General features: G+C 40.8%; 1 non-coding gene across 1 annotated transcript; it reads left to right on the top strand.

The window, feature by feature from the left end:
- The first annotated feature begins 1,011 nt into the window (after positions 1-1,011).
- Positions 1,012-1,117, top strand: LOC145587196 (small nucleolar RNA R71). Its single transcript, XR_014101219.1, has one exon. It is a non-coding gene; the product is annotated as a small nucleolar RNA R71 (small nucleolar RNA).
- Positions 1,118-14,624: the final 13,507 nt, after the last annotated feature.

The following is a 14,624-nucleotide window of genomic DNA, read 5'->3' as shown; positions in this document are numbered from 1 at the left end:
CTAGCATGGTCTTTTAAAGCATTAGCAAGTTGAGAAATTTGGTTTTCAAGCATCTTATTATCAGTCATCATTTCATTAAATTTCTTGTCATTTACGGCCATGCAAGTGTTCAACAACTTTGTTTGGTTTTCGATGATTTCTTCCAAATAGTCCTATGAGAAGAAAAAGAAGAATATTGAACATAGGAATTATCATTTTGGGTCTTTGGAGCAAATCCGGGTGGGGGACCCCTTTGAGAATTATTTTGAAAATTTCCCCTATTTTGATTGTTCCAATTATCTCTACCTTGATTATGGTTACCATAATCTTGGTTAGGATTACCATAATTTTGGTTATGATTTTGGCCATTATAACCTTGGTTGTTATAGTTACCTCGGGAATTTTGGTTCTCATGGTTCCTATTACCACCACCTTGGTTGTAATTGTCAAATTGCCATGGTTGTTGTAATTCCTATTCCATTGACCTCTTTGATTCTCAAACCTAGAATCATTATTATTTGACACATAATTCACATGCTCATTCACATTTCCATCTTTATCATCACAAACATCCATACATGCATGAGGGCAACTAGAAACATCATGATCATACGACCCACAATCATCACAAAACAAGAATCCACTAGGCATGTTATTAGTAGAGGGAGGGGGTTGAGAATTAGAAGACATACCACTCCCCTTATATTGGGAGGGAAGACTTGAAACTTGGTAGGTAGCACTTTCTAACTTCGCCTTGATAGCGGACATCTCCTTCCCCAAGTTTGTCATTTGTGAGGATAGATTGTTGATTGCATTTAGATGATCAACTGAGTACACCGAAGAGCTACTCTTGCTAGTTGACTCTCTTTCTCCATCTTGCCAATCTCTATAGTACCTCACTACGTCTTCATTATGTCTACCACTTCCTCTTCCGTTTTGTTCATGATAAGACCTCCGGCTCCTCCATCTAAACATGATTTTCCTTGAGGACTAAGGCCTCCATAGAAGATTTGAATAATTTGGTACGTAGGAATTCCGTGGTGAGGACACTCTCTTTGATACTCTTTGTATCTCTCCCATGCTTCATAGAGACTCTCACTAGGCTTTTGCTTAAAACCTTGAATCAAAGCTCTAGCCTCCGCCGTTTTCTTTTGTGGATAGAAATGGAATAGAAAATCCTTCGTCACTTCATCCCATGTCCTTAGAGAATTCGGCTTGACTTCCTTGTCAAGCCATTCCAAGGCACGCCCTATGAGTGAAAAGGGAAAAAGCTTTAGGTGGATGAATTCTTGGGAAATTCCATTCACCTTGATAGTATTGCAATATTTTTCAAACTCCTTGAGATGATTTAGCGGGCTTTCATGCTTAGCCCCACTAAATTGTCGCCTCTCTATCAAAGTGATCATTGCCGGTCTTATTTCAAAGTCATTTGCATGTGTTGTAGGTGGAGCAATCCCACTCTCAAATCTATATGCACCGAGAATCCCCAATTCTTTCAACGCCACCCTTGGATTTTCTCCCATTCTTGCTTGTTCCTCTTGTTGTGGTTCTTCTTCACTCGAAATGCTAGGGCTCAAAGATCGTCTAGCACCCCTTAACCTTGCAATAGTTCTCTCAATTTCCGGATCAAATGGCACTAGTGAATGACCACGTGCTCTATGCATAAAATCTCAAAAGAAATGGTTAGTAGCACCGCTACAAATGTAGCCTAAAAGAAAATCTTTTTGTATTTTCAATTAAAGATGAAATAGACTCAACAACTGTAACAAAGCACCAATTTCATTCCCCGGCAACGACGCCATTTTTGACGTAGGGAAAAGTAGGTCGTTCTCTACCCTTTCCTAGAGCCAAAGAAAATTTTTAAACACTCGACCAACCTAATACGAGTATATGGTAAGTCAAGGGTCGAACCCAAAGGAATGAGTAGGTGCAAGCTATAGCCTAGGTCAAGCTACTTCGAAGATTATGGGAAGATGCGGTTGGTAATTAAGGTATCGAGAAAACTAGATAAATCGAGAAATTCAATATACTAAACACTAGGGATATAGGTTCCACATGCAAGCTCAATGATTATGCTAATTGAAGGATCACTCAATCAATTCAAACATTGCAAAGGACAAACAATAGTTGCAATCAAAGGAATTCAAGGGCTATCTCCTATAAGCCAAGCTAGGGTTCACTATGAATGGTTAACTAGGAAAATCACAATCAAATTCAATCAATTAAAGCAATTCTCAAATCAAGGGTTCATGTCATTGAAATTTTCAATGCAATCTAGATTAATCTTATAGGTTGATCACTTCTAGTCTAATTAATCACATGCACAACCATGTCAACCAATTTAATTGCAACAATTCAATCAATCAAGGATCATCATCTAGCAAAAATCATCAATCAAGCATGCTTCCCCTTCTCCCTAGCAACTAATCTACTCACTAATCATGGTGAAAATGAAGAACGAAACAAAATCAAGAAAAATCATATTCATTTCAAGTTTAATCTAGAAGGAATTAAATCACTAAACAAATTCTTAAGCAAAGAAAGAAATTCAAATCAAACATTCAAAAATTAAAGGAAATTGTAATAAAAGTAAATTCAAAGGAAAGAAATCTCACAAACTTTCATTGATGAGAAGAAGAAATCCAAGATCAAGTTGAAATAAAAGATCAAATTCAAGTACAATCAAGTAATCTCAAGCTACTTCTCTCTACTTTCTCTCTCTAATAAATTTGGAAAAATATGTGTCAAGTACAAATTAAGTCGTCACCAAAAAGGAAAAGTTTAAGGGGGCGGGGCGCCTGGTGCGTGCGCACCACCAGGCCGCGCGCGCACACAGGTGGGTCTGCGCGCACGCACCCACTGTGCCGCGCGCGCACACCCCTGCTCGGTGCTCGTGGCCTTGCCTCCTTCGCTTGCTTAATCAATCTCTGTGCTCCCGAGTATCCCTATCATCGGTGCACTCGAGGCGATGCTCGTGAGAAGGGCAGCTCCTTTATCTTCCAAGCGTTTGAAGGCCTCAAGCCAAAGCATAACTTCCAAGGCCCTCGAGCTCGCGAAGCTAGCTTGAATTGCGTTTTCGGAATTCCGAACTTTGCTCCATCAACTTTCTTGAATGCGCTCGAGCTTTCTCCTAGGTGATCATACCTCAGAAAACTCAACACACCTAAGAAACAAGTCAAGGAAACAAAGAATCGAGAGAAATAGTCAAGAAATGAACAAAATGACGAGAAAACCATTAAAAGCATGCATTTCTCTAAACTTACACACAAACACGTAAAGCAAGCATTATTATATAAAAACACGGCAAAAAGGACTAAAAATGAGAATAAAACTATAAAAAAAACCTAGCCTAAGAGTGCCATAAATGACATTCATCAGGACCACAAGGGGGGAGGATCAAAAGCTTTGTCCCCCAAGGATCCCCAACCGCCTCAAACCGGAGACAACCAAGGCACGCCAGCTGGCGTGCCTAGCCTTGGGCGCCAAGGCTGCCATGCTGGCGCTTGGTGCCCTCGACTGGGCTTGCTGCTGGGCGCCAGCTCGTGCCCTATTGCTGCTACCTCGGCCATTCACGCCTTGCATGCTTGCAGGCTGCTGGCCGAGGCCCCTTGCGCGCTTATTGCTAGAAGTGCTAGCACGCTAGCATGCTGCTAGCTTGCTAGCGCTGCTAGCCTACTGCTGGCACGATGCGTACATGATAACATTGCTTTCTTGCCATGCGCTAGCAACGATGCTAGCACTGCTAGCACGCTGCGCCACGCACCAGCCAGCGCCGCTAGCAGCCTAGGCTCGGTGCAGCGCGCATGCTTACCACTATGCTATCCCAAGTGCCCCTAGTACTCGGTTTTCTCGGGGCATTCCAATACTAGGGGTGTTTTTGTAATTTGTTGATTAATTGATTTTTACCGTCTCGTCTTTTATTAATTTGACTCGACTTGCGACGCTCGGTCTCGACGCTCCTAGCTCGATTTCCGACATCTAAGGTCATAATACTCGAGCGACTCATTTATTCCTTCCAGATTAATTCGTCGTGTCGGATCAATAATTGCTTGGGTGTGACCCGAAGGGTTCAGTTAAGATTAAGCTGTAATATTAATTATACATTAATATTACTAATCGGAAGCGGCCTCCAACTAGGCATTCCGATCACTTGACCTCACTGAATGATAAGCTTTCTAATAATTCCAAACCCTCTATCGGAATAATACACTTGTTCAATGGACACCATTTCTATCAATGACGACTAGTAAGTTAATCAAATCATAATAATGATTACCCTTTGACTAGGTGAATGCCGAATCAATCTTTAGACATGCGGACGTTGTATTGGCTTTGTTTGAGTTGCCCGTTGAAACTATCGCTCGGAAGAACTCAAGAAATTTCAAGTATTATCTCAACTTAGAAATTTCCAATTTTAGGGCTCGTACGCCGGCCAGCCCTATTTGAGCAGCAAATATCTTAGGCAAATTTTAGACTTCCTATTCTTCTTCCCTTCGACCTTTTTGAGGCCGAATGGTAAGATTGGTCGTTTAGGCTATTTGGCCGAGCGGCTTAAATAAGGATGTCCTTGCCAACCTTCGTAGTCGACACTTTCTTGGTGAGGAACCGTTTGTCCAACATAGGGCCAGATGGTTTCGCTGTCTGTTTGGACGTTATGGCCGAGTAGGTTAGCTAGGGGTGCCCCTGCCTAACATTTTACTCGACCGATCTATAGTGCCCCTCTTTAGGTCGACCAACACCTTATGCCCCTTGCTAGAGGCAACTGAGCTGCAATGTTGCAAGCAGCACTAGTTTCTCTTTTCGGGCGGCTGTTGTGTCTACTTTTGGTGGCCGACCAACATTGCTGCAAGCCACACTATTTTTATTTACATTCAGCATTCATCTTAATAATATAAGCGTGCTTAGTAGTAGATGGCAAAAATTTTAGTAACAATGCTTGACTTTTCATTAATAATTTTCAAATTTTTACATTGTTTGCGGCCGTACGGCTTAATTACATTGCTCGGCCATTAAGGCTTAATTACATTTCTCGGCCGTTCAGGCCTAGTTGGATATACAACTTTGGGCTAGACATGATATTTTTTCAGGTTGTCCGTATTCCATGTACTTGGAATAAGACGAGCATATAAAGCTTTGAGACGATATGTACCATCTTGCTCTTCTTATTTTGATTCGGTAGGGCCCTTCCCAATTTGGGGTTAGCTTCTCGTCTTCGTTGGCTCAGCCTACCGCTTCTATCTTTCTCAAAACCAGATCCCCCATCTTCAGTAGCCGCATAGACACTTTGCGATTATATGCCCTCATAATCCTTAGACGATAGATTGCATGTCTAAGAGCCGCATTCCCCTGGCTTTTGAAAGAAAATCCAGGGTGGTCTTCATGGCCTCCCAATTGGCTGATTCATCATATAACATTACTCGGAGAGTAGGCTCGTACATTTCTATTGAGAGCACGGCTTCGGCGCCATAGACTAGAAAGAATGGGGTTTCCCCTTTTTAACTTTTGGCTGTCGTACCAATGGACCATAGCACATTGACCAACTCATCTGCCCATAGGCCACCTGCTTTTTCAAGCTTGCGCTTGATGCTAGTGGAGATCAGCTTGTTATAAGCTTTAACTTGGCCGTTAGCCTGTGGGCGTCCGACCGAGGCAAAACAGGGAGTAATGCCTTGGTGTCACAGGATATTTTGTGGACTAGTTTTTTTTTCCAAGATAGGAACTTAGGAGGTTCGCGTGATGGCGCCTAGACCAAGTCTAGATTAGCCTAACACTCAATCAACAAAGAACAAACGCACATAAGCAAGAGACAAGCACCAATAATGTAAACACTATACTATTTTCGTGGCTTACAAATTACAAGGAGTTTCTCTCTCTAGAAACTCTCTAGAACTCTCCCAATTCGATGCCCAGCAAATGAATGCCTTGGCCTATTTATAAGCACTGACTACAGCCCAGTCAGATAGGATAACTTCCCATTATGCCCACTACACCCATGAAATAATGACAACCCACTACTTGCATGCTTACTTGGATGCATCTAGCCTTGTCCACGTACTAAGGGAGTTACCAACGTCCAACATAATTCTCTCAACTGCTTGGTAACCGTCAAACACCACCAAGTCATGTTCCTAGATTTTAGGAGACATGCATCAGTGTGCATATGTGGCGCTCAACCGCCTGACAAGTGTAACCGCCCACTCCCTTAGTGTTCCTATTTTCTAGGGCCACTAAGTGAGTGGAGTAACTTCCTCATGACGTGGCATTATCCTATCAGAATAACTACCCACGTTCATGGTCACACCCACTACTCTGGTGCTCCTATTTTATAGGAACCACCTCCGTAGTAGCTTAACCGCGTTCCCGCTTGGTCACCGTCAAATTCCTGGTCAAGATAACCGTTAGTCCACCCAGTAACATCATGGTCCTATATTTTAGGAACCATACTTAGCCACGTGCCACCTTAGCATAACCGCTCCTATAATTTAGGGAGAGTGGTGCAACGTGGGTGGTTACCTCAACCGCCCACTAGCCGCACTACTTAGCCGATCCCTAGAACCAAGGTAACCGCATGCATCCACGATGACTAAGCATAACCGTCAAGGAATCCCTACTATAAATAGTCCACTAAGGGAAGCTTTCGTTAGACCAATCTACAACCCAAGGCTTTTCCTCAGCATCTAGCACATAGCCACGCAAGCCCATGGTTCCCTTGAAGGAACCATGGTCATCGTTGGCCCGGTCCGCACTTGTTCCTCCATGCCGGAGCCACTACGGTCTCCACTATAGTAGTGGACCATAGAGAGACCTTCACATGATCCCAAGAGCATCCCTTAGCCAAACCACGCACCACATAGCTAGCACGCCCTTACTAAGCCTTAAGCCCTTGTTAGTCACCCCGCACCTGCCCTAGTCGGGACTACCGAGTCGGTTTTTCCTATTGAGTGTCCACCATAGCCATCCAAGTGTGCCATAGTCCCCATAGGGCATCCTATGTCCAAGACTATGCCCAAGGCCCCTAGCCTTAAGGCCACCCTTAATCAACCACTGACCTTTGAGTGATCACTCGCCCCCTAAAGAGATTTATTTTGATCTGGCCATGAAATACTAGTGAACACCCGACTGACAATAACATAATAATGGGCTCTCAAGCCCGATCCTTGAACCCAACCTTGGCCCAATTGCCATGTATGATCTATTAGGGTCCTAATGAGTCCCGATCATAAGTATCAAAGGTTGTTATGGAATTTTTTTTATCCACACACTCCGAGGTTCTTTAATGCGCGCGCGCGTGCTAGCCATAGGCCCAATGTCTAGCTGACCAAGTGTAGACACCCAAATGTGTCTCCCCAAAACCAAACCCAATGATGAATACCTTTCATGTCGAATGATAATCGAACGAGGTGAAAGTGTGAAAGTTCAGGTGTTGCGGTTAGTTTTTATTAAAATTCTTTCTTTCTGTTTTCGAAAACAACTCTATTATATGAAAACAGCCAATCCAGTTTAGTTTGGTCCACGACAAGAGTCCAATAATAGTGTAATTGGATGGGGCTAGCAAAGTACTTTCCAACGATATATTATAACCCCAATTCCAATGAATAATGAGGAAGTTATGGCCAAAATACTAAACCGGGCCCGGTTTGATCTTTACATGCGGCCCAATGGTCTAGGGGAGGGCCCAATGATAATTATTATTCCTAAGGTTATTAGAACTAATTATAGTCTTCTAGAATTCTCTAGAAGGTTCTTTTAAGTCCTAATAAAATTAGAATTAATAATTATATTTGATAAGTTTTACTTGGAATAAAATGTTATTTTATGAAAATACGATTTCAGTTTTCATATGAACTTTACAAGTCAATTTTAATTGATAAGTGGACTCCGTGTTTGAAAGCGCGTAGGAATCCAGGCTGTCGCCAAACGACAGGCCTGTCGCTATGCGACAAGCCTTGTCGCCACGTGACAGAGCATTTCGCCAAGCAACAAAGTCGGTTTTGCGGCGACAGCGTGGAGTTTTATTCCTTATAAAATTCTAACTATTTTCGGACTGTTTTCTTATAAATAGGGACCTGAACCTCCGTTTTTATTCATCTACAATCAACAATCAATCCTCATCAACAATCAATCTACAATCAACAATCAATCTATTCTCTAAATTCTCTCTAAGCTCTCATCTCTCTAGGTTTTCACAAACAAAATTCCGCATTCACGAGAACTAGAAACACCTAGCCAAGTTCGAAGTTTCCTTCGCCCTAGACGTGAAAGGTTATAATTTATGAGGGTTTGGTCCCAAATCTCTATTTCAATATAATTATTTAATTTAATTGTTTGTTTTATAGTTTCCTTGAAGTTAGTAGGGCGTGTATTTTGTTATTAGAAAGAGGTACGAGGCATCAAAGTATGTAATCTTATTGCTTTATTCTTGTAGAAAGCATGTTTATTATTTATTAATTCCTAGCATCATGTTAGGATGTTATTATTGCTTTCTAGTATCATGTTTAGGGTGCTTCCTATGGTTTCTAATATCATATCAATAGCATGTTAGTATCATGTTAGGGCTAAGGCTTTGATTTTTACTGCTTAGTGACATGCTAGGGTTTGTTATTAATCTTGTTAGTATCATGCCTAGGGACTTGCTATTATATTTAAGCTTTATTATTAACATGATTATGATTGTTATTATGATTATAATTATGATTTATTATTATTATGTTGCTTGATGTTTATTTATTGTTATTGCTTGATCACGCCTTTTATGCATGTTTAAAGGGAATTTATACTTGTAATCACGCTTAATAAGATAATTAATAATCTTGTTTAGGGTTAATTTGATTATAATTTAAGTGATCGCCAATAATAGTTTTATTTGTGCATTAATATTCAACCAACATAGATAAACAGGTTTAGGATTAAACTATTGTTTGCATGTTAGTCAGAAAGCGCACATGAATACAAGAAAATGAAGTAGAGGCCTATTTAGGGCAGGTTCAATCTTTTTTAGGTTGGATTTGTACCTTCATCCCCAAACCCTATTTGGTTCAAGACCTTTTGGAGTTGAGGATCTCATGAATCGTTAAGGGGTGTAATCTTCACCTTGTGAACGGTTTACAAGTTCCTAAAACTTGTTGGCGACTCTTTTGCTCTAGCTTCCTTCCCTTTGGACGCCACCATACTTAAGTGTATGATCAAAGTGGGGTTCAAGCTTGAAATATTCCCTATAGTTTTTGGCGACTCCGCTGGGGAGGATTTCTATTTTAAATGAGACTCGAAAAGTTCTAAGTATTTGATGTGCGTAATTTTGATTAGCATTATTGTCATATGCATAACAAAGGTCCTCATTGGATAGACCCTCCGAAATGAGTCAAAAACATAGGATTTTTACACGTAGGAAACTTGAGAAATTTCTTTCACAACTAGAATTGAAATTATACTGCAAAATCTGGAAAATTCTAAGAACGTAGATACCTGCTGAGGCATGTAGGAACTAGCGTCTAGAAAACAAGACTTGTCGCTTGTAAAGTGCTTCTGTCGCCCGGCGACAGTTCTGTCGCTAGGCGACAGGGGTACTTTTGCGGCGATAGTCCCTGTAGTCTGGCGCCAAGTTCTTCCAATACCGAGCCAGAACTCTGCCTTCTTGTTTTGACCATTTCTAGCACTGTTGGCTCGATTCTACTTCCTGATTGAGTTTTTCTCTCTTTTCTGAAACCCATATGTTTTCTACATATGGACATAACCCTTTGGGGGTTCACCCTCCATCTACCCAATCGAACGCTCCTGGCAACGACGGGTACATCCGAGTTTGTGAATCCACCAAACCGTGGAAGCAAGTTTTTAACTTGCAGGGTCCCATCCATACGTGCCAACCCTTCCAAAGGTAAGGCTTCCGCGCGATGCATCCGGACTCATAACCATGGACCCTCTTTGACTAACCCATATCCTTGAACTTTAGAGAACTAGAGCCATGGTTAGGTTGCAAACTCATTGCATCTTATTGTGACTTTTTGAACAATTTGTGCATTCTTTGCTTGTGCATACCCTATATGTGCTAACCGTTTGTTTGACTTGTGTTTAAGTCTAAATAAACTAACCAAAACCTAAAGGATTTTGCTTAATTAATTAGTTAATTAATTTGGCTAATAAATATGTCTAAAATCGAGTCATAATTCCTTTGAGTCAACTCGGATTTTTATTTCCGTATACTGCACAAACGTCAACTTGTTTTGGTCATAACCAGAGTTCTAGGAAGAGTTACGAGTCGTATAACCTATGGATCTGTAGCCCCGAGTTTTATCTTTCATTTGCCGTTGGTTTCGTCCAATTCGGATTCACAGATCAAAAGTTATGACTAAAATACTACAGCATGTCCAGTTTAGTGCACATATGTGAGGTCTTAGTCTTTGCTTGAGTCTAGTCACATAGTCTAGCCACATGGTCATAACACGAGTCTTAACATGTCACCTACACTCACTAGTCTTAGCACACACTTTGTATATGTCACCATGACCATGTCTTAGGTTCATGCATGAGTCGGTTTTTTCCGTCATTTGAATTGGGGTTACATTCTATTCCTAATTTTTTTCATATCTCTCCATCTACATCATCTTTCCATTCTCTACATGCTTTCCCCATATCACGATATTCATTCTTCCTACCTTCTTCCATCTATTGCATGTTGAATAAAGTTGAGTCAAATAATTAACAATGAATATCCCTTAATTTCCCTTTCCACAGTACTTGGCCAAGGAGAGAAAGACGATTAATCAAAGACAACACCTTTATTCAAGTTCAACTTTTTGATAAGCCAATCGGTCGAAAAAGGAAATCTAAGAAGATAATGGCAAGTCAGGAAGAAGTCAACGAACTCAAGGGACAAGTGGCTAACATGGCTGAAATGTTGAAGAATCTGACTCTTCAAATCAATAACCCTGTGAGACAACAGCAAATGGAGCTCATCCAGGAAAGTTTGAGCAAATTATCCAATGACTATAGATTTCAGGGCATTAGCTCACAAGGGGTCTCGTTGGACAAGGATCTTCTTCCGCAAAAGTTCAATGCCAACGACATCCCGAAATTCAAAGCAATGGATAACCCTTATTTTCATTTAAGAGCTTTTGAAATTGTAATGAATATTAAGGGAATAGACAAGAAAGCTTTTCATTCTGTGTTTTCTCTATCTTTAGAAACCGTTTGTCAGCAATGGTACTTTTCTCTTGATAAAGAGAAAACCTCTAGTTGGGGTCAATTGTAAACGCTTTCATTGATAGATATAAATGCAATATTCAAGTTGAAACTGATCATAGGGAACTTGAAATACTTAAGCAGAAAGAGAATGAAGGATTTACTTCTTTCTTTAATAAGTGGAGGGAAACTTCCACTAAGATGATTGAGGTGCCCTCCGAAAAAGAATCTGTAAGGATGTTTATCAAGAACCTCCAAGAGAAGTATTCAAAACATTTAAAGTATCAACATAATTTGAATACTTACAAGGCCGTCTATTATATCGGTATTGAAATCGAAGATGACCTCGCAAAGCAAAAAGCTACTAACAATAGTAATCACAGTGGCTGGAAAGGAAAGAAGAACGACAACCCTTCTTCTTCAGGAAACTCCCACTCTAGTAACAATGTTAGCACCTTTGACAATAACGGTGTCTTAGCTATGGATAATCAAGGATATAAAAAGAAACCCAGGAGAGAGTTCACAGCCATTGGAATGACCTACGATGCTGCTTTCGATCGTCCCTACGATCGAGGATTAATCAAACCCATTGGCCCTACCGAGGATCCCACACCAGAAAAGCGATCTTCAAGATGGGACCCCAATTCCTATTGCAAGTAGTATCAAGGAAATGGTCATACCACCGATGAATGCTACAGGTTTCAAAATCTCATTCAAGATCTCATAGAAGCAAACAATATCCCATTGCCTCTAGCTAGCGAGAAGACTGGGTGATGTTGAAGCAAACGACACAAGACAAAGGGCGAACGTCAACGACAAGATTTCATGACCTCTTTTTCTATTTCTTTTTCATTTTTTCCTTTCCCCAATAAGTCTAGCATAGGCCCCTTTCTTAGATTTATTTTGTAGGTTTTTTTCTTTTTCCCTATAATAAAATAAACATTTATTTTCCTGCATATGATCATTTCATTACATTGCATTAAAAAAAAATAAAATAAAAAAAAAAATAAAAAAAAAAAACCATGTCGAACTGAGTACAAGATATACCTATGATTTGAGGCACCCCTTGTAGCCACATCATATCACCTTTTACCCTTCAAATATGCAATCCTTTTTTAATAAACCACTTTGAGCCTCGTCTAACGATAGACCTTTCATTTTTCAACCCACATGTACCTAACCTTGGGATGGGATGGTGTGCAACTTATGCAATTTCCAATTTCATAAAAAGCTTGAGAGAAACAATAAAAGTGTACAAAAGGGCAAGTGTTCCAATGTCATTGATATGAACACGTCTTTGATATGAACACATCTTTGATATGAACACGTCTCAGATTGCGTCTCTTATCGAGTGCTCGGTACCGTGCCTGAGAAACATGAATGCCAAGTGAGTGATAGACCGCATGATCGAGATTGCCCACGCTTATAAAAAAGAGATTTGAATTTGAAAAAATGATAAAGCAAAAAAGAGAGAGCAAAAACATAAAAGAAGATTCAAAAATGAGAAAACTCGAGCATAAAAAATATAAGGATTCAAAAGCAAGGTTGCACACCTTAGGGGGCTTATCTAGGGTCTTGAGCCTTTCTTCTCTAACCTTTAGCCTAACCACGTTACAACCCTCAAAAGCCTCTTTGAGGAATACACATACTTGTGCGAGGTTCGACTAGAGCTACGTTCGGCCTGATTCCTAACGGATACGTAGGCAACCTCACAAAGGGGTGCGGCCGTAATAAACATGCATTCACATTCACATTCACACACTCACACCATGATCATATCAAAGGATCTCCAATGCTCATCCCTTTCCATTTAGAGCTAGACTTGGGGGCTTGATCCCTACATTATTAGCTTACCTAGCCTAAGAGTCATCATCATTTGACTCTTCTCAAAATACTTTTTCCAAACACTTAGCCTTTGCAACCTAGCTTTAGTTTTACTTTCACACATATCACCGACACATGACCAAATAGTCTTTCCCTTAGGAACCATTTGTCATGAAATCTTAACACAGCGTTGAAGCATACTTTGTCATAACAAAATCACTCATCACTCATCACTCATCATTGCATCACAAAGTACGAAGTGCTTAGCCTCCGTGCCTAAGTTACCCATATACTTTCATCATTGAGTCAACAATTGAGATAGTCCAGGATGAATTAATCCTTACACCTTGAGAGATAGTATCAAACAACATTTGACTAAGCTCATTCAACATGCACCATCAATCACTTCTTCTTTTTGCGTCTTTCTTTTTCGTGAGAAAGTCGGTACCCTCAACAAAAATGATGGAAAATTTTTGAATTTTTGCTTTTTCGCATTTTGAGTCAAGCACATCACAATACAATGCACACACGAGTCATGAGTCACGCGTGTCAACTCACCTTAGGTCAACCTCAAGTCAGTCAGTCACATTGAGACAACCTCAAGTCAATAAGTCAAGCAACACTAAGTCTTAGGTCAACCCTAAAGAAAGATAAGCAAAGACCCATAGTCCAAAATATAAATGCAGGAGCATCCCAGCAAGCAGGAACATTCCCAGATTTTTTCGAAAAACCGCGAATATGACACATGATATTCTTCCAAGATGAGAGGAGTTACATAGATCAGTAAATTAGAGATGAAGAGCTTTAATTTAAAAAAGATTTGAGCGGATTTGGTTGAAAGGAAACGACCAAGTTCAAAGTTTAGAGCGAAACCGAGCAACGAACAGTAGCAGCAAGAGCAAAATAAGGAAGACCCGACTCCAGCGCCAAACGACAAGGATGTCGCCTGGCGACAACATCTGTCGACCGGCGATAAAGCGGAATTACAGCGACAATATGTTCCAGTGTGCGCCGGTGCGGCGACAGGATACATGGCCTTCATAAGTGACTATGTGGACCTATGTAGCAATTTCGGGTTCCTTGGTACGCCAGTTAGCCCCTATAAGTAATTTGACATGATTAATTAATCGGCTTGATTACAATCACAATAGGTGATCGACCTGATGAAATATCGTCTCACTTAGCTTAAAGCGCCTAAACATTGGCTCATCGCAAAGGCACCGACATAATGGTTCATAAACAGCAAAGGCACCGACACACTGCTTCACAAGCAAGCAAAAGCGTCGACGCACTGGCATAGAAAAAGCAAGTTCAAGAGAACTTTAAAAGATCAACAAGCGTTGGTCTTCGATGATATTCTTCAGAGTATTATCGCAACAACTGAGGATGACTTCAAACAAAGTTATCTTCGACAACATTCGCTAAGATTGTGGAGGTTATCACCAAGATTTGAGAAGATAGCACGATATGGGCGGTCTTCGACAACATTCGCTAAGATTGTGGAGGTTGTCACCAAGATTTGAGAAGATAGCACGAGATGGGCGGTCTTCGACAGCATTCGCTAAGATTGTGGAGGTTGTCACCAAGATTTGAGAAGATAGCACGAGATGGGCGGTCTTCGACGGCACTCGCTAAGATTGTGGAGG

Source organism: Chenopodium album, chromosome 16 (genome assembly GCF_948465745.1).
Source record: "Chenopodium album chromosome 16, dcCheAlbu1.1, whole genome shotgun sequence".
Taxonomy (NCBI): Eukaryota; Viridiplantae; Streptophyta; class Magnoliopsida; order Caryophyllales; family Amaranthaceae; genus Chenopodium; species Chenopodium album.
Note: the sequence above shows the minus strand (reverse complement) of the source record. Positions and strands in the feature narration are given on the sequence as shown.